Here is a 24,616-nt window from a genome sequence, read left to right as displayed (position 1 = left end):
TTACATAAGCGACCCAAACATTCTACCAAGGAATTTCTACAACTCATAAACACTTTCAGTAATGTAGCAGGATACAACCATAACTCAAAAAATCAATAACCCTCCTGTACACAGATGATAAAAGGGCTGGGAAAGAAATCAGATAAACATTACCATTCACAATAGCCACAAATAGCATAAAATATTTTGAAGTAACTCTAACTAAACAAGTGGAAGAATTGTATGAGAAGAACTTTAAATCTTTGAAGAAAGAATTTGAAGAAGATACCAGAAAGTGGAAAGATCTCTCATGCTCTTTAGTATGTACAATTGACATAGCAAAAATGGCAATCTTACCAAAACAATCTATCGATTCAGTGTAATGCCCATCAAAATCCAAGAAAAATTCTTCACATGACTTGAAAGAATGGTACTCAGCTTCATATGGAAATGCGAAAAAACCCAGGATAGCCAAAACAATCATGTACAATAAAAGAATTTCTGGAAAGATCACAATCCCTGACTTCAAAGTACTACAGAGCTACAGTACTGAAAACAGCCTGTTATTGACATAAGAACAGACAGGAGGACCAATGGAATTGAATCCAAGACCTGGATGTTAATCTACTTACCTTCATATACCTGATTTTGACATAGAAGCAAAACATATCTAATTTTTAAATGAAAGTATATTTTACAAATGGTGCTGGTATAACCGGATATCAACATATAGAAAAATGCACAAAACTCAAGTCCAAATGGATAAAAGGCCTCAACATAAAGCCAGCCACACTGAACCTTATTGAAGAGAGTGTTGGAAGTACACTGAATGCATTGTCACAGGAGACCACTTTCTAATAGAGCCCCAGCAGAACAGACACTGAGAGAAACAATAAATGGGACCTCATGAAACTGAAAAGTTTCTGTAAAGCAAAGGACACAGTCAACAAGACAAAATGACAGCCTACAGAATGGGAAAAGATCTTCACTAACCCCACATCAGACAGAGGTCTGATCTCCAGAATATACAAAGAACCCAAGAAATTGGACACCAAAAGATCACATAATCCAATAAAAAAAATGAAGTACAGACCTAAACAGAGAACTCAACAGAGGAATCTAACATGGCTGAAAGACATTTAAGGAAATGTTCAACATCCTAAGTCATCAGAGAAATGCAAATCAAAACAATGCTGAGATTCCATCTTACACCTGTAAGAATTTCCAAGATCAAAATCCCTAATGACAACTTATGCTGGAAAGGTTATGGGGTAATGGGAAAACTCCTGCATTGCTGGTGGGAATGCAAGCTGGTTCAGCTCCTTTGGATGTCAGTGTGGCAATTTCTTAGAAAATTAGGAAACAACCATCCTCAAGACCCAGCAATACCACTGTTTGGGTTTATAGTTAAAGGATGCTCAATCGTGCATAAGGACATGTGCCCAACTATATTCATAGCATCATTGATTGTCATAGCCAGAACCTGGAAACAACCTAATTGTCACTTGACTGAAGAATGGATAAGGAAAATGTGGTATATTTACAGAATGGAGTACTACACAGAAGAAAAAATATAACATCTTGAATTTTGCAGGAAAATGGATGGAGCTAGAAAACATCATTTTGAGTGAGGTAACCCAGACACAGAAAGACAGTTATCACATGTACTCACTCATAAGTGGCTTTTAAACATAAAGCAAGGAAAACAAACCCACAAATCACAATCCTAGAGAAGCTAGACAATAATGAGGAACCTAAGAGAGACATACATAGATCTAATCCTCATGAGAAGTAGAAAAAGACAAGATTCCTGAGTAAATTGGGAGACCGGGGACCGGGAGATGGTTAAATTGAGGGGAGAGGTAGGGAGGGGAGCAGAGAAAAATGTAGAGCTCAATAAAAATAAAAAATGTCTGGAAAATTAAACACAGGCAGATTTCAGTATTCACTGGAACTCCCTGCCTGTACTAATCTATACTTGTGTTTTGTTATTTTAACTTGCACCTTTGTTCTCTTTACTTAATTCTTTTTATCATTATTATTATTGTATTACTTAAAAAATACCAATCCAAGTTATCACCCCCTCCACAGACAATCCCAACCCATCCACTCCAATCATAAGAGAGGGCCATGCACCCCACCCTGTGGAAAGTCCAAGGCCCTCCCTACTACATCTACGTTGAGCAAGGCTTGCATCCGAAGAGAATAGGATCCCAAGAAGCCAATAGATGCTGTAATGACAAATCACAGTGTCATTACCCGTGGCCGCTCAGACTGCCCCAACTGTCAGTGCCCTTCAAGTTGAGTACTAGTCTAGTTGTAGTTAGTGAGCTCAAGCAAACTGTCTCAGTAGATCAATTTCACATGGTCTTGAAATAGCAGCAGACCCTGCTATCTTCCTGCACTCCATAGGGTCTTCCCCTTCTTCCTGCTGGACACAATAGGTCTAGCTAGCATGTACAGCCCACTATACTATGCTGTCACACAGGTGGAAGCATCCTGCAACATTAACATTTAAAGAAATGAATTTGGTAACGAATAATGGTGAAGCATGCAAAAATAGAGAAATTCTTTCTTCAATATCCTTAAAATAAGTCAGTTGCTTCAGGAGGTGCAATTCAGATTAAAATGGACTTTGTTCTTTGTTTGATTTTTTTGGGGGGGGGTGTTTTTGGTGTTATTGAGAAAGGGTTTATCTGGGTGGCTCTGAAACTCATTCCATAGACAAGACTGGCCTCAAACTCAGAAAATGTGACTGCCTCTGCCTCTTGAGTGCTGAGGTTAAAGGTGTGCACTGCCACCAAGCAGCTAAATGTGGATATTATCATCTCAAATGATCCAGATTAAATATGGGTCTTAATTTCAAAATCTTAAGAAAAATCCCTAGCAGTGTACCCAACTCTGTGGGTTTTAATTTCAGAAGTAATCAATTTGACTACCAAGAATAGCCATCACAACATCCAAGACAGAAAAATGAGAAAGAGTTCCTACCTGCAGGAGGCAAGGAGAGCATGGGAGTTGTTTCCAAAACAATGCTTTTCCTAAACAGAGGAATAATGGGGATTTTACTTAGGGAATCTGCATGTGCTCAGGTGGAGCTCTCCCTGGAGCTAAGCTTGCTCAGATGACAAATCCACTTCTGAACGAGATCACAATTGAAAATTAAAGACATTTAGGGACATAGGGACCCTCTTGCATAAAAGTCTGTCAGGGTCATTTAAATTATAAAAACGGTGGAAAGAAATACCTGAAAATCGAGTAAATGACACAAATAAAAGTCAATTGCTTTGGCATCACCAATGCAGGCTGTCAGTCTTGATCCTTGATCTGAATTCAAGATAACTGTACCAATGCCACAGTTCTCACAGATGCAAAAGACAGAGAAGACAATAAGAAAACATGAAGAGAAAGACACCCAACAGCACTGTATATTCTGCTTTTAGATGAAAGGTAATGATGACCTCTACTAACCTCAGAACCATCTGCTTTCACCTCTGAGCGGTCAGGCTTGGCAGAAGGCCATGGCTACTTCCATGCAAGACCAAAAGAAAATAATTTTAACAAACCCTAGCTGCTGTCTTTCTCAGGGCTATGACATCACTATAAAGAATTTTATTCTTTCCTTATTCTACTTTTTTAAAAAAATTAGTTATTGGGCTGGAGAGATGGCTCAGTGGTTAAGAGCATTGCCTGCTCTACCAAAGGTCCTGAGTTCAATTCCCGGCAACCACATGGTGGCTCACAACCATCTGTAAAGAGGTCTGGTGCCCTCTTCTGGCCTTCAGCCATACACACAAGACAGAATATTGTACACATAATAAATAAATAAATAAATAAATAAAATTTAAAAAAAAACCATGAGATTAGAAACATCAAAAAAAAAATTAGTTATTGACATGTTGCCTGTGTGTGCCTGTACACAGTACCTACAGAGGCCAGAACAAGGCAGGAGATGCGTGGGACTGAAGTTACAGCAAATGATGAGCTGCCATGTGGGTTCTGGGAAAGGAATGCGAGTCCTCTGTAACAACACAGTGTTCTGAACCGCTGAAGCATCTATCTAATGCCTCTTTTTTATTTAAAATTTATTTCCATAAGTTATTAATTAAAAGATATCACATCACTTTTCCTCTTTATCTCTTCATGCCATCCCTTCTGAAACCCTTCCAATTTCTTCCTTATTAAGTACCAGGGAATAAACATGCTGAAATACATGAGGACGACCTGCTGCATCCATTTTTGTAGGCTGAATAAATATGAATAATGGACAGGCCACATTACACTGGATGACTTTTGGAAGCTAATCCCTGACTGAGGCTAATTCTCTCAAATGGAGGAGAATTCCACTTTTTAATTAGCATCAGGTGTCTGATACTGACTATGTTGCCTTGGACAAGAAACACAATTGAGAATAGAAAACAGGGTGGAAAATACCTTAGCAGTTAAGAGCACAAAAACTTCTTTCAACGAATCCAGCTTCCATTCTCAGTACATGTGGACGCTCACTACAGTCTGTAACTCCAGTATCAGGGGTTTTGATACCATCTCCTGGCCCCCTGGGCCATCAGAAGAGAAGACTTGCACAATAAAAATTATTTTACAAGCTGTGTGTGCTGGTGCATTCTTTTAGTACCAGCAATCTGGAAACAGAGGCAGGGAGATCACTTTGAGGTTTAAAGCCTGCACCACATAGTCTACACACACACACACACACACACACACACACACACACACACACACACACGAAAAGAAAAAACTGAATAAATACAAGAAAAGGAACATTGAAGACTTGGGACAATATCCTATCTCATAAAGTAAATTCAAGTGTCTACCACTGGTGCCCATGGAATCATTTTCAAAAATATACATGGCCAGGCATTTGAGCACAGGCTGCTAATCCTGGTATCTTGGAGAAACTGAATATTTGACAGTGGGCCACCATCTTACCATGCAATCTCAAATGTCTCTCATGAACTAGGTGTTATCGTACCCTGAAAATCTTAAAGTAGAACGTGCACAGCAGTAATCTCTTATCAAATGATAGTGGTATGTAAGAGATCAGGCCTAGGCAGGTCCAGAAGGCTCAAGCAAGCTACCTGAAGAAGTTGTCCAAATGCCCATGGCTTCCACTCCTGTTGCAATGCCTTCTGCTGCCATGCATGCACCTATAGCCTCATGGTGCCTGGTTTACTGATGGTTCTGTACATCATGCAAGCAACATGCATAAGTGGACAGCTACAGCATTATAGCCCCATTCTGGGAAAACCATGAAAGATACTGGTGAGGGGAAACCTTCATAGTAGACAGAGTGCACACAGTACACATCATTATACAGATGGTTTGGATGGAGAAATGGCCAAATGTGCAACTACTTATGAGTTAATGGGCTGTAGCCAATGGATTGACAGGATGGTCAGGGACTTGGAAAGAGCATGATTGGAAAATTGGTGAGAAAAGATACCTGGGAATAAGTACGTGGATAGATCTCACCAAATGGGAAAAGGGTGTGAAGATCCTTGTAAATCCCACGTAAGTGCTCACTAAAAAGTGACTTCAGCTGACAAGTGAAAGACCCTACAGACCCCCTCCTCAAAACCCGCAGCTAGCATGCTCCCGGGGGAATGCCCTGTTTGCTTTAAAAAAAAAATTTTCCGGATCAGCAGCCAGCCTGCTCTCGTAAGAACATCCCATGTGCTTGAGAGAGCAGGATGTCTATGAGATAGGAAGACTGCAAGGCAGGATGTCAATAAGATAGGACATCAACAAAGCAGGTTGACTACAAAACAGGATATCTATAAGATAGGCCAGGCATCCATGCTGAGAGAGGAAACCATTCATGCCCCCGCCTCATTCCGATCGACCAATAACCACGCTTTTGCTTCTGTAAACTTGCTTTTGCTCTCCCCTATAAAAAGCTCGCCCTCCAGTTGGCAGGCCCGCAAGTCCTCCGAAAGACTTTGCTGCCCGCAGGTACCTGTGTTTACTCAATAAACCTCTTGCTAATTGCATCCTGTGGTCTGGACTCAGAGTGTCCTGGTTCTGGGGACTTCATTGGAGGAAAAGGTCCTCTCTGAGGGTCTTTCAACAAGGAGTTCATTGAAAAAGTCAATAGGATGACTCTTTTCCAATTGTTCATGTCATTGCCCAATGGGTCCCTGAACAAAGTGACCATGGTGGCAGAGATGGGGGTTAGGCATGGACTTCCACTCACTACAGCTGACTTGGCTGCAGCTGCTGCTGAGTGTAGATCAGCCAACAGCAGAGTCCAAGGCTGAGTCCCAGATATGGCACCATTCCCTGGGGTGACCAGCCTGCAACCTAGTGGCAGGTTGAACCTCTTCCTCCATGGAAAAGGCAACTCTTTGTCCTGAAATAAGTAGTACTAATTCTGCTTATGGATTTGACTTTCATCCATGTAATGCCTCTGCCAAAATCACCATCAATGGATTTAGAGACTATCACATCCACCAATACACTATTTAACATAGTCTTGTATCTGGCAGAGAAGCTTGACAGTTGGCCCACAGTTATGGAACCTACTGATCTTACCACATTACACAGCAGCCTGAAGAGACTGGCCTGATAAAATTGTGGAATGGGGCTGACCTGGAACTAGCTCTTGTAGACCAGGCTGGCCTCAAACTCACAGCGATCTGCCCTACTCTGCCTCCCATGTGCTGGGATTGAAGGCGTGAGCCACCACAGCCCAGCTGTGGTATGGTTTCTTTTATGACCAGAATCCATGAACTGCTCTCTGTCTCTCTCTCTGTCTCTCTGTCTCTGTCTCTTTCTCTCTCTCTTTCTCTCTCTGTGTGTGTGTGTGTGTGTGTGTGTGTGTGTCTGTCTGTCTGTCTGTCTGTCTGTCTCTCTCTCTCCTGCTATTCTTGTTCCCAAGGACTGGTCTCTGTCCCTACTATGCTTTCTTTTTTTAAGGCTTCTCCCAAGGTCCCCATGCTCCCAATTTACCCGGGTGATCCTGTATTTTTCTACCTTCTACTTCCCATGTAGATTAGATCTATATAAATCTCTCTTAGTGTCTTCATTGTCGTCTAAGTTTTCTGGGATTGTGGTTTGTAGACTGGCTTTCCTTGCTTTATGTTTAAAAACCACTTATGAGTGAGTACATGTGATAACTCTCTTTCTGTGTCTGGGTTACCTCACTCAAAATAATGTTTTCTAGCTCCTTCCATATTGCTGCAAAATTCAAGCTGTCATTATTTTTTCTGCTGTGTAGTACTCCATTCTGTAAATATACCACATTTTTCTTATCCATTCTTTTATCAAGGGGCATTTAGGTTGTTTCCAAGTTCTGGCTATGACAAACAATGCTGCTATGAACATAGTTGAGCACATGTCCTTGTGGCAAGATTGAGCATCCTTTGAATATATACCCAAAAGTGGTATTACTGGGTCTTGAGGAGGGTTGTTTCCTAATTTTCTGAGAAATCACCACACTGACATCCAAAGGGGTTGTACCAACTTGCATTCTGACCAGCAGTGCAGAAGCGTTCCCTTTCACCCACAACCTCTCCAGCAAAAGTTGTCATCAGTGTTTTTGATCTTGGCCATTATTTCAGGTGTAAGATGGAATCTCAGAGTTGTTTTGATTTGCATTTGTCTGATGACTAAGGATGTTAAACATTTCCTTAAATGTCTTTCAGCCATGTTAGATTCCTCTGTTGAGTTCTCTGTTTAGGTCTGTACTCCATATTTTATTGGATTATGTGATCTGTTGGTGTTAAATTTCTTGAGTTCTTTGTATATTTTGGAGATCAGACCTCTCCCTGATGTGGAGTTAGTGAAGATCTTTTCCCATTCTGTAGGCTGTCGTTTTGTCTTCTTGAGCATGTCCTTTGCTTTACAGAAGCTTTTCAGTTTCAGGAGGTCCCCTTTATTAATTGTTTCTCTCAGTGTCTGTGCTGCTGGGGTTATGTTTATGAAGTGGTTCGCTGTGCCAATCCATTCAAGGGCATTTCCCACTCTTCTATAAAATTCAGTGTGACTGGCTTTATGTTGAGGTCTTTGATCCATTTGATTTTGAGTTTTGTGCATGGTGATAGATATGGGTCTATTTTTATTTCTCTACATGTTGATATCCAGTTATGCCAGCACCGCTTGTTAAATATGCTATCCTGGGTTTTTGGGTTTTCAAATGAAGTTGAGTACTGTTCTTTCAAGGTCTTTGAAGATATTTGCTGGGATTTTGATAGGCATTCCCTTGAATCTGTTATAATGATTATTCCTGGTTGACAACTTGGTAATATCTGGAATGAACCATAATTCAGAAATAAAGGGCAGAATTATGATCTGTACTCTGAGGCAAGAAGACAGAGTGCTTTTGATCCAGATCCTGAGGCTGGGTGACTCACACCTCACTCCAGACCCTGAGGCTGGAAGGCACACCTGTCATCTGGGTCACACCTTTTGCTGGAAGGACAATGGAAGAAGGAAGGTTCTTCCTCTGCCTTCTCTCACTTTGGCAGCACATCCATTTCTTCCCTGGCATTGAAGCCAACTTCTTTGGGATTCCAGCCTATACAAAATACAAGCTGAGGTACTCAGCCTTGAGGGACTGAACAGATCTAGATTCTTAGACTTTATGTTCACTGCTAGCCCCTTTGGACTGCATCCTGTAAAACATTCCAATCAATCCCCATATAGATAGATAGATAGATAGATAGATAGATAGATATACATATTAAATACATACATGGATTCATTGAAGGAGAGAGTGATTTATTCCATCAATTCTATGATTCTAGAACTCTTCGTCTCATTGATTCTTTGTATTTTTTTCTCTGTTTCTATTTTATTAATTTCAGCACTCAATTTGATTGTATCCTGCCATCTAGTACTCCTGGGTAAATTTGCTTCTTTTTGTTCTAGAGTTTTAACTCACTAGTGTGGGATTTTCCAGCTTCTTTATGTAGGCATTTATGGCTATGAACTTCCCTCTTGCTTTCATTGTGTCCCATAAATTTGGGTATGTTGTGTTGTCATTTTCATTGAATTTTAGGAAGTCTTTAATTTCTCTCTTTATTTCTTCTTTGACCCATTGATGATTCAGGTGAGCATTGTTTAATTTCCATGTATTTGTGAGTTTTCTAGAATTAGTATTGTTGTTTGATTCTAGTTTTAAGTCGTGGTGATCTGATAAGATTCATTAGGTTATTCTAATTTTTTTGTATTTGTTGAGGTTTGTTTTATTACCAAGTATGTGGTCAATTTTTAAGGGGGTTCCATGAGGTACTGAGAAGAAGGTATATTCTTTTCTGTTTGGATGAAATATTCTATAGATATCTGTTAAGTCCATTTGAGTCTGTTAGTTCCCTTATTTCTCTGTTCATTTCATTTTTTGTCTTATTGACCTGTCCAGTGGTGTGAGAGTAGTGTTGAAGTCTCTCATTATTAGTGTGTTGGGTTTAATATATGATTTATGCTTTAGAAGTGTTTCTTTTACATATTAGGGTGCCCTTGTATTTTGGGCATAGATGTTCAGTATTGAGATTTCCTCTTGATAGATTTTTCCTGTGACTAATACAAAATGTCCTTCTTTGTCTCTTTTGGTTGATTTCAGCTTAAAATCTATTTTGTTAGATATTAGGATAGCTACACACGCTTGTTTCTTAGGTACATTTAATTGGAATATTTTTTCCCAACCCTTTATTCTGAGACGATATCTGTCTTTGAGGTTGAGATGTGTTTCTTGTATGCAGAACAATGATGGATTCTGTTTTTGTATCCAATCTGTTAGCCTTTTTATAGGTGAGTTGAATCTATTTATATTAAGGGATATTAATGACCAGTGGTTGCTATCTCTTGTTAATTTAGTTTTCGCTGGTGGTGATGTTAATTTGTGTGTTTTTCCCTTCTTTGGGATTTGCTGCTATGAGACCATCAGTTGTCTGTGTTTTTGTTGGTTTAGCCAACTTCTTGGGTTGGAGTTTTTCTTCTAGTATTTTGTGTAGGGCTGGGTGTGTGGCTAGGTATTGGTTAAATCTGGTTTTGTCATGGAATATCTTGTTTTGCCCTTCTATGGTGATTGAAGGTTTTGCTGGGTATAGTAGTCTGGGCTGGCATCTGTGGTCTCTTAATGTCTGAATAATGCTTGACCAAGCCCTTCTGGCTTTCATTGTCTCTAATGAGAAGTCAGGTATAGTATAATTCTGATAGGTCTACCTTTATATGTTACTTGGCCTATTTGCTTTGCAGCTCTTAATATTATTTCTTTACTCTGTATGTTTAATATTTTGATTATTGTGTGGCAGGGGGACTTTTGTTTGGATCCAGTCAGTTTGATGCTTTGTAAGCTTCTTGTATCTTCATAGGCATGTCTTTCTTTAGGTTGGAAAAGTTTTCTTCTAGGATTTTGTTAAGTATATGTTCTGTGCTTTAGAATTGAACTTCTCTTTCTTCTATACCTATTATTCCTAGATTTGGCCTTTTTATGGTGTTCCATATTTCCTGGGTATTTTGGGTTAAGCTTTTGTTAGATTTAATATTTTCTTTAACTGGTGAGTCTATTCCCTCTATTGTATCTTCACACTTGAGATTCTCTCTTCCATCTCTTGTATTCTGCTATTCATGTTTGTGTTTGTTGTTCCTGATCATTTTCTTATGATTTCTGTTTCTATAATTCCCTTGGCTTGTGTTTTCTTTATTGTCTCTATATCAGTTTTTAATTCTTGAATAGTTTCTTTCATATGTTTGATTACTTTTTATTGGTTTTCTTTAAGGGATTTGCTGATGCTTTCCAATTTTTTGTTTGTCTTTTACTCCATTTATTTGAGGGAATTTCTCATTTCCTCTTTAAGAGTTTCAAATATTATCCTGAAGTTATTTTTTAGGTAATTTTCTTCTGCTTCATCTATACTTGTTTGTTCAAGTCTTGCCGTTGTAGAGTGTTTAGGTTTTGCTGGTGTTGTGTTGCTCTTTGTGATGCTGCTTATGTTTTTACCTTTTCTACTCATCTTTTCCTCTAATAGGTGTGGTTTGGGCTGTCTGAGATTCTGTTGATTAATCTTCTAGGCCAGTAAATCCAAAGCTCAGATGGTTGTTCCTCATGGTACAGTCAGTGCCACAGTTCTAGTGGCACATTGATTATTCCTGGAGATAGCTCAGCATTTGGGCTTTGCTCCACTCCCTTGATGTATGCTATCTCAGGTCTACTTTGGCCTAGGCTTTGCTGCGTTTCTGTAAATCCTGGTATGGATCCACTACTGCAGAGGTCCCTGTCTTGGAGTTGGTTCTGCAAAGGTATCTAGCTCAGATTTACTGCCTCGGGGTTCCCAGGCTCAGGTGCACCCAGAACTGCAAAGGTCCTGGCTTAGGCTTACTCCCTCAGAGGTCCCAGGCTCAAGATTGGACCCACAGAGGTTTCAGGTTCTGGCCTATTCCCTTTCATGTCCTAGACCAATGCCCGGACCCACAGAGGTCCTGGCTCAGGCCTACTCCCTCTGAGGTTCCAGACTCATACCTGGACCTGCAGAGATCTCTGGTTCCTGCCTACTGCCTCAGAAGTCTCAGATTCACTCGCAGACTGGCAGGGGTCATGGCTTAGGCCTAGTTTCTCAGAGGTCCTAGACTCACGACCAGACTCACAGAGGTCTTGGCTTAGGTCTCGGATAGGTATTTTTCTAATTCTGGCTTTGCAATGAAATTTCTTGTTTTCTCTGTATATGGTGAATGAAAGCTTTGCTGGGTTTAGTAGTCTGGGTTTGAATCTGTGGTCTCTATTGTCTGTAGTACATCTGTCCAGGACCTTTTTGCTTTCAGGGTTTCCATTTGGAAGTTGGGTATAATTCTGGTAGATCTGCCTTTATGTGTTACTTGTTCATTTTCCTTTGCAGTTCTTAATAATTTTTTATTCTGTATCTTTAATGTTTTGATCATCATATGCAAGGGGCCTTTTTTGGTGTCTATTTGGTGTTCTGTTAGCTTCTTATACCTTCATAAGCCTATCCTTCTCTAGGTTGGGGAAGTTTTCTTCTATGATTTTGTTAAATATATTTTCTCTGGCCTAGTGTTGTAGTTCTTCTCCTTCTTCGATCCCTACTATATCTTAGGTTTGGTCTTTCCATGGTGTCCCAGATTTCCTGGAGGTTTTGTGTTAAGAATTTGTTGGATTAACATTTTCTTTGGCTGATGAATCTATTTCCTCTATTGTATTCTTCATTGCCTGAGAGTCTCTCTTCTATCTCTTGTATTCTGTTGGTTATGCTTGTATCTGTAGTTTCTGTGCATTTACCCATATTTTTCATTTCCAGAATTCCCTCAGTTTATGTTTTCTTTATTGCCTATATTTCAGTTTTCAATCTTGAACTATTTGCTTCACCTGTTTGGTTGTTTTTCCTTGGTTTTCTTGGGCGTCTTTAAGAGATTTATTGATTTCTTCAAAATTTTCTATTTGTCTTTGTCTCCATTTCTTTAAAGGAATTCTTCATTTCCTCTTTAAGGGTCTCTATCATCTTCATCAATTTATATTTAAAACCATTTTCTTCTGCTTCATCTGGGTTAAGATATACATATCTTCCTGTATGACCACTGGGTTCTGATGTTGCCATGTTGCTTCTATGAACTGTTTAATGTGCCCATCAAAATCCCAGGAAATTCTTCAAAGACTTCAAAAGAACAGTAATCAACTTCATATGGAAAAGCAAAAAAACCCAGGATAGCCAAAACAATCCTGTACAATAAAAGAACTTATGGAGGCATCACAATTTCTGGCTTCTACTACAAAGCTACAGTACTGAAAACAGCCTGGTATTGGCAGAAGAACAGACAGGAGGACCAATGGAAATGATTAGAAGACCTGGATATCAATCCACACATCTTCAAACACCTGATCTTTGATAAAGAGGCAAAAAATATCAAATGAAAAAAGAAAGCATATTAAACAAGTGTTGCTGGCATAACTGGATATCAACACATAGAAGAATGAAAATAGACCCATATCTATCACCATGCACAAAACTCAAGTCCAAGTTGATCAAAGACCTCAACATAAAGCCAGCCACACTGAACCTTATAGAAGAGAAAGGGGGAAGTACACTTGAACACATTGGTACAGGGAACCACTTTCTAAATATAACCCCAGCAGCACAGACACTGAGAGAAACAATTAATAAATCGGACCTCCTGAGACTGAAAAGCTTCTGTAAAGCAAAGGACATGCTCAAGAAGACAAAACGACAGCCTACAGAATGGGAAAAGATCTTCAATAACCCCACATCAGACAGAGGTCTGCTCTTCAAAATATACAAAGAACTCAAGAATTGGACTCCAAAAGATCACAATCCAATAAAAAAATGGAGTACAGACCTAAACAGAGAACTCAACAGAGGAATCTAACATGGCTGAAAGACATGTAAGGAAATGTTCAACATCCTTAGTCATCAGACAAATGCAAATCAAAACAACTCTGAGATTCCATCTTACACCTGTAAGAATGGCTAAGATCAAAAAATACTGAATACAGCTTATACTGGAGAGGTTATGGGGGAAAGGGAACATTTCTGCATTGCTGGTGGGAGTGCAAGTTGGTACAGCCCCTTTGGATGTCACTGTGGTGATTTCTCAGAAAAGTAGGAAACAACCTTCCTCAAGACCCAGTAATACCACTTTTGGGTATATATCCAAAGGATGCTCAATCGTGCCACAAGGACATGTGCTCAACTATAGTCATAGCAGCATTGTTTGTCATAGCCAGAACCTATAAACAACCTAAATGCCCCTTGACTTAAGAATGGATAAGGAAAATGTGGTACGTTTACACAATGGAGTACTACACAGCAGAAAAAAATAACAATAGCTTGAATTTTGAGTGAGGTAACCCAGACACAGAAAGACAATTATCACATGTACTGACTCATAGGTGATTTTTAAATATAGAGCAAAGAAAGCCAGCCTACAAACCACAATCCCAGAGAACTTAGACAGCAATGAGGATACTAAGAGAGATTTACATAGATCTAATCTACATGGGAAGTAGAAAGTAGAAAAAGACAAGATCTGCTGAGTAAATTGGGAGCATGGGGACCTTGGGGGAGGATTGAAGGGGGTGGGGAGAGGTAAGGAGGGGATAAAAGAAAAATGTAGAGCTCAATGAATATCAATTAAAAATGTATTCTTGCATTGGCTCCTATCCATCTCTTCCTCTAATTGGTGCAGGCAGTATCTTTGCCTCTTGGTACCTTGCAGTCAGTGTCTATGTCTCAGTGATCCTCTCTTGGAGCAAACACTGCAGTTGCTGTCTATGTCTTAGGGAGTCACTCTTGGTCTGTTCTTTGCAGTCACTGTCTGTTTCTCAGGGAGCAGTTGACATCTCTGGGGATAGGGGTGGAGTGGGATTTGTAGATTACAGGGTCTGATTGATGGGAGGGTGTTGGAGCAGCCTGCCTGCAGGAGGCTTGCTTGCTGGCCAGCTAGCACAGCTGCAGCGGGCTTTTGAGGGATCTGGGGTTTTGCAGGGACTTAGGCCCTAGAGACTGGGCTGTCCATCTGTGGAGATGGTAGCTCACCTCTTGGTCTGCTCTGTGCAATTGTTGTCTGTGTCTCGGAGAGTCAGTGAGTTCATGAGAAATGTGTGCGTTTGGGAGTGGAGTGGAACTTGTAGACTGCAGAGTCTGATAAATATGCAGCTGTTGTAGAGTACTTCCCACTCTCTCTTCTATCAGGTTCAGTGTGTTCGGACTGATATTGAGGTCTTTAATCCATTTGGACTTGAGTTTTGTGCATGGTGATAGATATGGATCTATTTTCATTCTTCTACAGGTTGACATCCAGTTTTGCCAGCACAATTTGTTGAAGATGCTCTCTTTTTTCCATTGTATACTTTTAGCTCCTTTATTGAAAATCAGGTGTTCATAGGTTTGTGGGTTAATGTCAGGGTCTTCTATTCGATTCCATTGGTCGACTTCTCTGTTTTTATGCCAATACCAAGCTGTTTTCAATACTGTAGCTCTGTAGTAGAGTTTGAAGTCAGGGATGGTAATGCCTCCAGACGCTCCTTTGTTGTATAAGATTGTTTTGGCTATCCTGGGTTTTACAACACATGGGCACAGGAGACCACTTCTTACGTATAACCCCAGCTGCACAGACATTAAGGACCTCATTGAATAAATGGGACCTCCTGAGACTGAGAAGCTTCTGTAAAGCAAAGGACACTGTCGCTAAGACACAAAGGCAACCCACTAACTGGGAGAAGATCTTCACCAACCCCGCAACTGACAAAGGTCTGATCTCCAAAATATATAAAGATCTCAGGAAACTAGACCGTAAAAGGCTAACCAACCCAATTATAAAATGGGGCATTGAGCTGAACAGAGAATTCTCAAAAGAAGAACTTCAAATGGCCAAAAGACACTTAAGGTCATGCTCAACTTCCTTAGCAATCAGGGAAATGCAAATCAAGACAACTTTAAGATAACATCTTACACCTGTCAGAATGGCTAAAATAAAAAACACCAATGATAGCCTTTGTTGGAGAGGTTGTGGAGAAAGGGGTACACTCATCCATTGCTGGTGGGAATGCAAACTTGTGCAACCACTTTGGAAAGCAGTATGGTGGTTTCTCAGGAAATTCGGGATCAACTTACCCCTGGACCCAGCAATACCACTCTTGGGAATATACCCAAGAGAGGCCTTATCATACAACAAAAGTATATGCTCTACGATGTTCATAGCAGCATTGTTTGTGATAGCCAGAACCTGGAAACAACCTAGATGCCCTTCAATGGAAGAATGAATGAAGAAAGTATGGAATATATACATATTAGAGTACTACTCAGCAATAAAAACCAAGGACTTCTTGAATTTTGCATGCAAATGTATGGAAATAGAAAACACTATCCTGAGTGAGGTATCCCAGACCCAAAAAGAGGAACATGGGATGTACTCACTCACATTTGGTTTCTAGCCATAAACCAAGGACATTGAGCCTATAATTAGTGATCCTAGAGAAGCTAAATAAGGAGAACCCAAAGAAAAACATATAGGCATCCTCCTGAATATTAACCTTCATCAGGCGATGAAAGGAGACAGAGACAGAGACCCACATTGGAGCACCGGACAGAAATCTCAAGGTCCAAATCAGGAGCAGAAGGAGAGAGAGCACGAGCAAGGAACTCAGGACCGCGAGGGGTGCACCCACACACTGAGACAATGGAGATGTTCTACTGGGAACTCACCAAGACCAGCTGGCCTGGGACTGGAAAAGCCTGGGATAAAACCGGACTCTCTGAACATAGCGGACAATGAGGACTACTGAGAACTCAAGAACAATGGCAATGGGTTTCTGATCCTACTGCACACACTGGCTTTGTGGGAGCCTAGGCAGTTTGGATGCTCAACTTACTAGACCTGGATGGAGGTGGGGGTTCCTTGGACTTCCCACAGGACAGGGAACCCTGATTGCTTTTTGGGCTGGGGGGGGGGGACTTAATTGGAGGAGGGGGAGGGAAATGGGAGGCGGTGGCGGGGAAGAGACAGACATCTTTAATAAATAAATAAATTAAAAAAATAATATGCAGCTGTTGTGACAGCCTACCTGCAGGATGCTTGCCTACTAGCTGGCTAGTGAGGCTGAGGCATGTGCTGGAGGGGCCCCGGGTGCTGGTTTGGGAGCTAGGTCCTAGAGATTGGACTGTTCAGCTGGGGAGCTATCGCTCATCTCTTGGTCCACTCTGTGCGGTTGCAGTCTGTCAGAATGACTCTGAAGTCATGTGTGTGTGTTTGGGGGGGGGGGTGCCTGAGGCACATCTTTCACCCTCAAGATGCTTTAAAGTTTCTAGCACAAAAGCAATGGCTTAGCCATTAAGAGCACTTGCTGCTCTTGGAAAGCATTTTTTATTGATGGTCATTTTTTAAATATTTGTGGGAACATACCCAGATTAGAACTGCCTGTGGATGAGTCTCAAATAACACAAATACTGAGTAGAGAAAAATAGCATTCTTTAGATGATCAGTGGAAAGCCAATTTAATTTCCAAAGGGGTGTTAGTTGTTCTAGAGTCAAAGACATTGCAGTATTGCCAACAGACACCAGGTGGCGGTGTGGGTCACATTGTAGGTTATGGAGAAGAGCCTAAACAAAGCTCAAGAGAAAAACTACACACTCTCTAGGACAGGCTCAAAAACTACAGAGAAACTCTGTCTTGAAAAACCAAAAACCAAACAAAAACAAAACGAAACAAACAAAAACCCTACACACACAAGCCAGACTAGGCTTAAGGGGCACACAGTTTCTATCCAGGTTGACTGATAATCTTCTTTTAAACAAAGCCATGGTACTGAAACTGGGAGAAGCTGTTGTATTTTTTTGTTGCAGTTTGTCAAGTGCTCAAATTTCTACAAAAGAATGCAAGGCATTAAAATAGCAGAGAAATGCTCACTATTTTTTCACACATAGAAAAGACTAGAGAGTTTAGAGTTGGTTCAGACAGGACATTTCCTCTTAATCAGTTTCCAGGATGGGCAGGAGGTTTGGATGCATCCTCTGGCATGCTGTGACATTTTATTAATTTCTAGAAGTCTCACAAAGGCAAACTCAGATTATTGTCAAGTTCATGTCTCTACCTATGAACAAGGAAGGGCATGTGACTTATGTTTCACCATCATGCTAACAGCACAGGGTCCAAGCCTGAGCCTGTGTCTCTCAGCTTGTTGGTGGCTTCACTTTCTCCCTAAATGAATGTGTTGAGGCTCTGTAGTTCCTGCACTGAAGACAATGCAGATACCCAGCAGCAGCCATGCTTACTGAATCCAAACAAAGGGTGTCTGTGAGAAACGTGACCTCCTCCTGGCCATCGCTGCTTCAGCATTCAGCAAGGCTGCCCAAAAGTACCAAACCCAATCAAAGCGGATGAGTATAGAATATTCTTCTTCTCCATCTGATAATGTTGAAAACCAAATATGAACTGAGATTAACATGCAGGAATTCGTGGGTGATCATCCAAATGAGGGCTCGGAGATCTGAATTGGAGACTGGAACCTGTATCATAGTCCATCTAAAAACAAAAGGATTCCCTAGGCTAAGTCTGTAGTTTTGGAATTCTTGCCTATCAGTATGCCTTATCTGCTGTAGGAACTCCATGAGCCAGTAGCCTTTAAGTTACCAGCCCATTTGGGCATGGCCTCTTGTACTCCAAGTGCCGATGTAAAGTTAATGCTCGCTCTCTCTTCCAGCTACTGAATTTGGTTCCTGTTTCCCCGTGCATGCAGAGGACTGTGATCTGTGTGTCTATCCCTAAATAAATGACTATTATACTCAATTCTGAGCTAGTGTGATTTATTTTTAGTGCCCTTCACTTATCCTCCATCTATTAAAAACTCATAGAAAGTTATGCCAGACCTGGTAACGCATGTGTTTAATTCCAATACTTGGGAGACACAGGCAGGTAGATCTCTTGTGAGTTTGAAACCAGCTTGGTTTACATAGCGAGTTCCAGGACAGTCAGGGCTACATAGTGAGATTCTGTCTCAAAAATAGCAACAACAACCTCCCTCCCTCCAAACAAACAACAAACAAACAAAAAACCCAGCTAAACAAAACCCAAACCTGATCAGACAGGGCATAGTGGCCTTCACTTTTAATATTAGACACAGAGGCTTTTAGATTTCTGTAAGTTTCAGGCCAGCATTGTCTACATAGTGAGTTCTGGGCCAGTCAGGACTATCTACAGGAACCCTGTCTCAAACAGCAGCAGCAGCAGCAAAAAGAGTTATCAGAAAAGGCATAACACATGAACCCGCATGAAAAGAGGTTGTGAGCTTGTCAGTAAAGATATACTCAAGACATTAAAAAATGTTTATTCATTTTTATTTTATGTGGAGTCACACATTTTACCCTTTAGTCTATAGATCTTCACTTGTAAGTGTCCATTGCTATGAGTCAGTGGTTTGAGGCCTCTGGCTTCTGCTACACTATTGATAATCAGCCCTCACTGGGACTCTGCTTGGATATTCTGTTGTTGTCCTGTGTCAAGGAGATCCTGCAGTTTTGGATCTGAATATCCAGCCCTTTCACATGCTCCAGCAGTTCAAAGATGAGGTGGATGTTGGGGTGAACCAGCTTATATCCCTTGTTGTGGGCCTGAGTGGTAAGTTGGGTTGGTCAGCTTACCAGCTTTCCCTCATCATCACTACCAGAGCAAACTAGTGTTCCCCCAGCTAGTTCACCAAGTGCAGCAGGCGGCAAGGAGTAGGGCCATTTTCCTGCTCTCAGGCCCTTGGGTTTGGCTTACCTGCACTACCAGGGCCAGCTCTACTGTTTTGCTCAGATATGGTGCAGGCAGAGCCTGCTCTCCTGATTGTTGTAGGGGGAACATGATGGGGGGGGGGTCAGCTCTCCTGCTCTCATACCTTCAGGTCTGGCTCACCTGCATCCCCACTATCAGGGTCCGCTCTAGTGTGCTGCCCAGGCAAGGTGTAGGGCCTGCTCTTCCATGTGCTGCAGTCAGGGAGGGCCAGGGCTAGCTCTTACACTTTTTGTGACCCCAAGACCAGCTCTCCTACCTGCAGCAGGTGACAAGGGGTGGGGTGGGGAAGGGCATCTTTCCCTCACCCATGCCATTGCATGGCGGATGGGGGAGGGAGCATGGTCAGCTCCCTGCTCTTATGCCCTCAGGTCTGGTGCACCTGCAATTCCCCCTACCAGATGAGCTTTACTGTAATGCCCAGGTGAGGTGCAGGTCCTGCTCTCCTGTGTGCTGCAGCCAGCAAGGGATGGTGGCAGCTCACCCACTCTCATGAGCTCAGGGCCTACTGTCCCACTTGACTTGGGCTGTGATGGGTGGGGATGGGGGAGGTTTTCTCTTCTTCGCCCACTCCATCTTATGGCAGATGAGGGGTGGGTTAATTTAAGATGTAAGAGTTTTCTGGGAGCAGTGTTGTAATAAATACAGTTTCTGTGTGATTACTTTAAGTCACAGTGGTTGTGAAACGAACTAGCGGCCTCTACCAACACCTGCGCCCTGTTGATGCCTCCCTGGAGCTTGGTGCCATCTGTAATGAGGATGAGGTGGCCTGAATGATGCCCAGCTGCTCCAGGTCACCTGCACTGTCTTATCATGCCATCTACACGCCTCTTAGAAGTGAAATGTTTATCCTACTACTCAGACTCAGAGCCAGAGAATGTACAGCACTAGTCTGTCTCATTTCAGGCAGACACCCGCTGCAAAATCGAAGGGATGTATTGCTGGTGGGAATGCAATCTTGTGCAACCACTGTGGAAGTCAGTGTTTCGGTTTCTCAGGAAATTCGGGATCAACTTACCCCTCGACCCAGCAATACCACTCCTGGGAATATACCCAAGAGATGCTCTATCATATGACAAAAGCATTTGTTCAGCTATGTTCATAGCAGTATTATTTGTAATAGCCAGAACCTGGAAACAACCTAGATGCCCTTCAATGGAAGAATGGATGAAGAAAATATGGAATATATACACGCTAGAGTACTACGCTGCGGTAAAAAACAATGACTTCTCGAATTTTGCATGCAAATGGATGGAAATAGAAAATACTATCCTGAGTGAGGTGTCCCAGACCCAAAAAGATGAACATGGGATGTACTCGCTCATAATTGGTTTCTAGCCATAAATAAGGGCCACGGAGTCTACAATAGGTGAACCTAAAGAAGCTAAATAAGAAGGTGAACCCAAGGAAAAACATATAGTTATCCTCTTGGCTAAGGGAAGTAGACCAAATTGCCGGGGAGAAAATTGGGATCTTGGGGGTGGGGTGGGATGGGGGTAAGGGGAGATGGGGAGAGAAAAGGTAGAAGGGAAGGAGGGGGGACTTGGGGAAACAGGAGAATTGGGATAAAGGAAAGGTGGATAGGGGAGCACGGAACCACAATTTCTTAGTTAAGGGAGCCACTTTAGGGTGGGCAAGAGACTTGACCTAGAGGGGCTCCCAAGTGCCCAAGATGAGGTTCCTAGTTAGTTCCTTGGGCAGCTGAGGATTGGGAACCTGAAATGACCCTATCCTAGAGCAATACTGACGAATATCTTGCATATCATCATAGAACCTTCATCTGGTGATGGATAGAGATAGAGACAGAGACCCACACAGGAGCACTGGACTGAACTCCCAAGGTCCCAATGAGGAGCAGAAGGAGGGAGAACAGGAGCAAAGAAGTCGGGACCACGAGGCGTGCACCCACCCACTGAGACAGTGGAGCTGATCTACTGGGAGCTCACCAAGGCCAGCTGGACTGTGACCGAAAAAGCATGGGATAAAACCGGACTCTCTGAACATGGCGAACAATGAGGGCTGATGAGACGCCAAGGACAATGGCACGGGGTTTTGATCCTACTTAATGTGCTGGCTTTGTGGGAGCCTAGCCAGTTTGAATGTTCGCCTTCCTAGATATGGACGGAGGGGGGAGGACCTAGGACTTACCACAGGGCAGGGAACCCGGACTGCTCTGTGGACTCGAGAGGGAGGGGGAGAGGAGTGGGGGGTGGGGGAGAAGGGTGGGAGGAGGGGGAGAAGGGTGGGAGGAGGGGGAGGGAAATGGGAGGCTGGGAGGAGGTGGAAACTTGTTTTTTGTTTATGTTTTTTTTTCTTCTTTTCTCAATTAAAAAAAAAAATCAAAGGGATGTGAAGTTATAAGCATTTGCCCAGGCTGGCAGCAGATAGCGATTTGGGGGAGTAAATCACCCTGACAGTAGGAAATAGCCAGTGCGGGGCTGGCTGGGGACCAGTTCTGAGTTTTTAATGGCTTCTCAGGCTTCTAACAATGATTGCCTAATGCCTTTGGGTCTGGGGTCCATGCAACGTAGGAGAACAATGAACACGGCTGTCTCAGAGGCTTTGCTCCTGAGATATTGTGCCTGTTTGTGCTGAAGGTGCTCAGTAGGGTTGGTCCAGGGCCAGAAATAAATGACCGTGGCCACAACTTCCTTTTTCTGGAAAACATTCCTGAGGTTCTTCCCTTCCCAGATCACATGGATTATTCTTGCTTCTCCTTATTTCCTTATAATAACATGATAAGATATAGGGATCTGATCCTACTTTCCTGTTCTGTGTACACCAGGTTCACTTATGCCACAGCCCAGGTAATCTGATTCTCTCAATTTCTGCAAGAAACAAAAGTCTAGTGGGCTGTGGTGACACATGCTTTAACACCATGGGAAGAAGAGGCACACAGATCTCTATGAGATATGCCAGCCTAGTCTGTATAGCATGTTTCAGATCATGAGAGTACATAGTAAGTCCGGGTCTCATAAAAACAAAACAAAGTAAACAATCAATTACATAGTATGTTTTTCTTCCATGCTGTCAGGGTCTCATTTTCTAGACCAGGCTAGCTCTGCAAGTCCCAGCTTTTAACTGCGCATTTTGGCTACCAGGAAAGACAGCATTCCCCAGCATTTATTTTACAGTGGCTTATGTCAGTAAGATTAAATTCAGGCTATTAAGCTATAAGAAGTCCTGTCATCCCTCAGATGCAGGGTTGGTTCAACATACAAAAATCTGTCAACATAATCCACCATATAAATAAGCTGAAAAATAAAAACCACATGATCATCTCATTAGATGCTGAAAAAACTTTTGATAAAATACAACATCCCTTCATGATAAAGGTCTTAGAGAGAGCAGGGATACAAGGAACATACCTAAATGTTGAAGTAGCGGCAGGCTGCGTCCCCGCCACCCGGCTAGCTTTACCTGAAATAATTACACGGAAACTGTATTCTTTTAAACACTGCTTGGCCCATTAGCTCTAGCCTCTTTCTGGCTAATTTTCACATCTTGCTTAACCCATTTCTAATAATCTGTGTAGCACCACCAGGTGGTACCTTACCAGGAAGGATCTTAACTGGCATCCATCTTGGAGAAGAGAGGCATAGCGTCTGCTTGACTCGGCTTTCTTTCTCCCAGAATTCTGTTCTGTCTACTCCACCCACCTAAGGGCTATCCTATCAAAGGCCAAGCAGTTTCTTTATTACTTAACCAATGAAAGCAACAGATAGATAGATGACACTCCCACATCACCGAAACATAATTAAGGCAATATACAGCAAGCCAACAGTCAACATCAAACTAAATGGAGAGAAACTCCCAGCAATTCCACTGAAATCAGGAACATGACAAGGTTGTCCACTCTCTCCATATCCATTCAATATAGTTCTTGAGGTCCTAGCTAGAGCAATAAGACAACAAAGGGAGAACAAGGAGATACAAATTGGAAAAGAAGTCAAATTCTCACTGTTTGCTGATGATATGATAGTTTACATAAGTGATCTCAAATATTCTACCAAGGAACTTCTACAATTCATAAAAACTTTCAGCAAAGTAGCAGAATACAAGATTAACTTAAAAAAATCATTAGCCCTCCTGTACACCGATGATATAAGGGCTGGGGAAGAAATCAGAGAATCAACACCCTTCACAATAGCCACAAATATCATACAATATCTCAGAATGACTCTAACCAAATGTACGTGTAGAAGACTTGTATGACAAGAACTTTAAATCTTTGAAGAAAGAAATTGAAGAAGACACCAGAAATTGGAAAGATATCAAATGCTCTTGGGTAGGCAGAATTAATATAGTAAAAATGGCAATCTTACCGAAAGCAATCTACAGATTCAATGCACTGCCCATCAAAATCCCAGCAAAATTCTTCAAAGACCTCAAAAGGACAGTAATCAACTTCATATGGAAAAGCAAAAAAACCCAGGAAAGCTAAAACAATCCTGTACAGTAAAAGAACTTATGGAGGCATCACAATATCCCTGACTTCAAACTCTACTACAAAGCTACAGTACTGAAAACAGCCTGGTATTGGCAGAAGAACAGACAGGAGGACCAATGGAAACGAATAGAAGACCTGGATATGAACACACATCTTTGAACACCTGATCTTTGGTAAAGAAGCAAAAAATATCAAATGGAAAGAGCATATTTAACAAGTGGTGCTAGCATAACTGGATATCAACATGCAGAAGAATGAAAATAGACCCATATCCATCACCATTCACAAAACTCAAGTCCAAATGGATCAAAGACCTCAACATAAAGCCAGCCACACTGAGCCTTATAGAAGAGAAAGGGGGAAGTACACTTGAATGCATTGACACAGGGAACCACTTCCTAAATATAACCCCAGTCGCATAGACACTGAGAGAAACAATTAATAAATGAGACCTCCTGAAACTGAAAAGCTTCTGTAAAGCAAAACATGGTCAACAAGGCAAAATGACAGCATACAGAATGGGAAAAGATCTTCACTAACCCCACATCAGACAGAGGTCTGCTCTTCAAAATATACAAAGAACTCAAGAATTGGACTCCAAAAGATCACATAATCCAATAAAAAATGGAGTACAGACCTAAACAGAGAACTCAACAGAGGAATCTAACATGGCTGATAGTCATCAGAGAAATGCAAAACAAAACAACTCTGAGATTCCATCTTACACCTGTAAGAATGGCTAAGATCAAAAAGTACTGAATACAGCTTATGCTGGAGAGGTTATGGGGGAAAGGGGACATTTCTGCATTGCTGGTGGGAATGCAAGCTGGTACAGGCCCTTTGGATGTCAGTGTGGTGATTTCTCAGAAAAGTAGGAAACAACCTTCCTCAAGACCCAGTAATACCACTTTTGGGTATATATCCAAAGGATGCTC

General features: G+C 41.7%; 1 pseudogene; it reads left to right on the top strand.

The window, feature by feature from the left end:
• LOC121455362 overlaps positions 1-20,004 on the top strand; it is a 35,440-nt pseudogene extending 15,436 nt beyond the window's left edge.
• Positions 20,005-24,616: the final 4,612 nt, after the last annotated feature.

Source organism: Microtus oregoni, unplaced genomic scaffold, assembly GCF_018167655.1.
Source record: "Microtus oregoni isolate MIOR12 unplaced genomic scaffold, Mior012 000013F_ref0000133, whole genome shotgun sequence".
Classification (NCBI taxonomy): domain Eukaryota; kingdom Metazoa; phylum Chordata; class Mammalia; order Rodentia; family Cricetidae; genus Microtus; species Microtus oregoni.
Note: the sequence above shows the minus strand (reverse complement) of the source record. Positions and strands in the feature narration are given on the sequence as shown.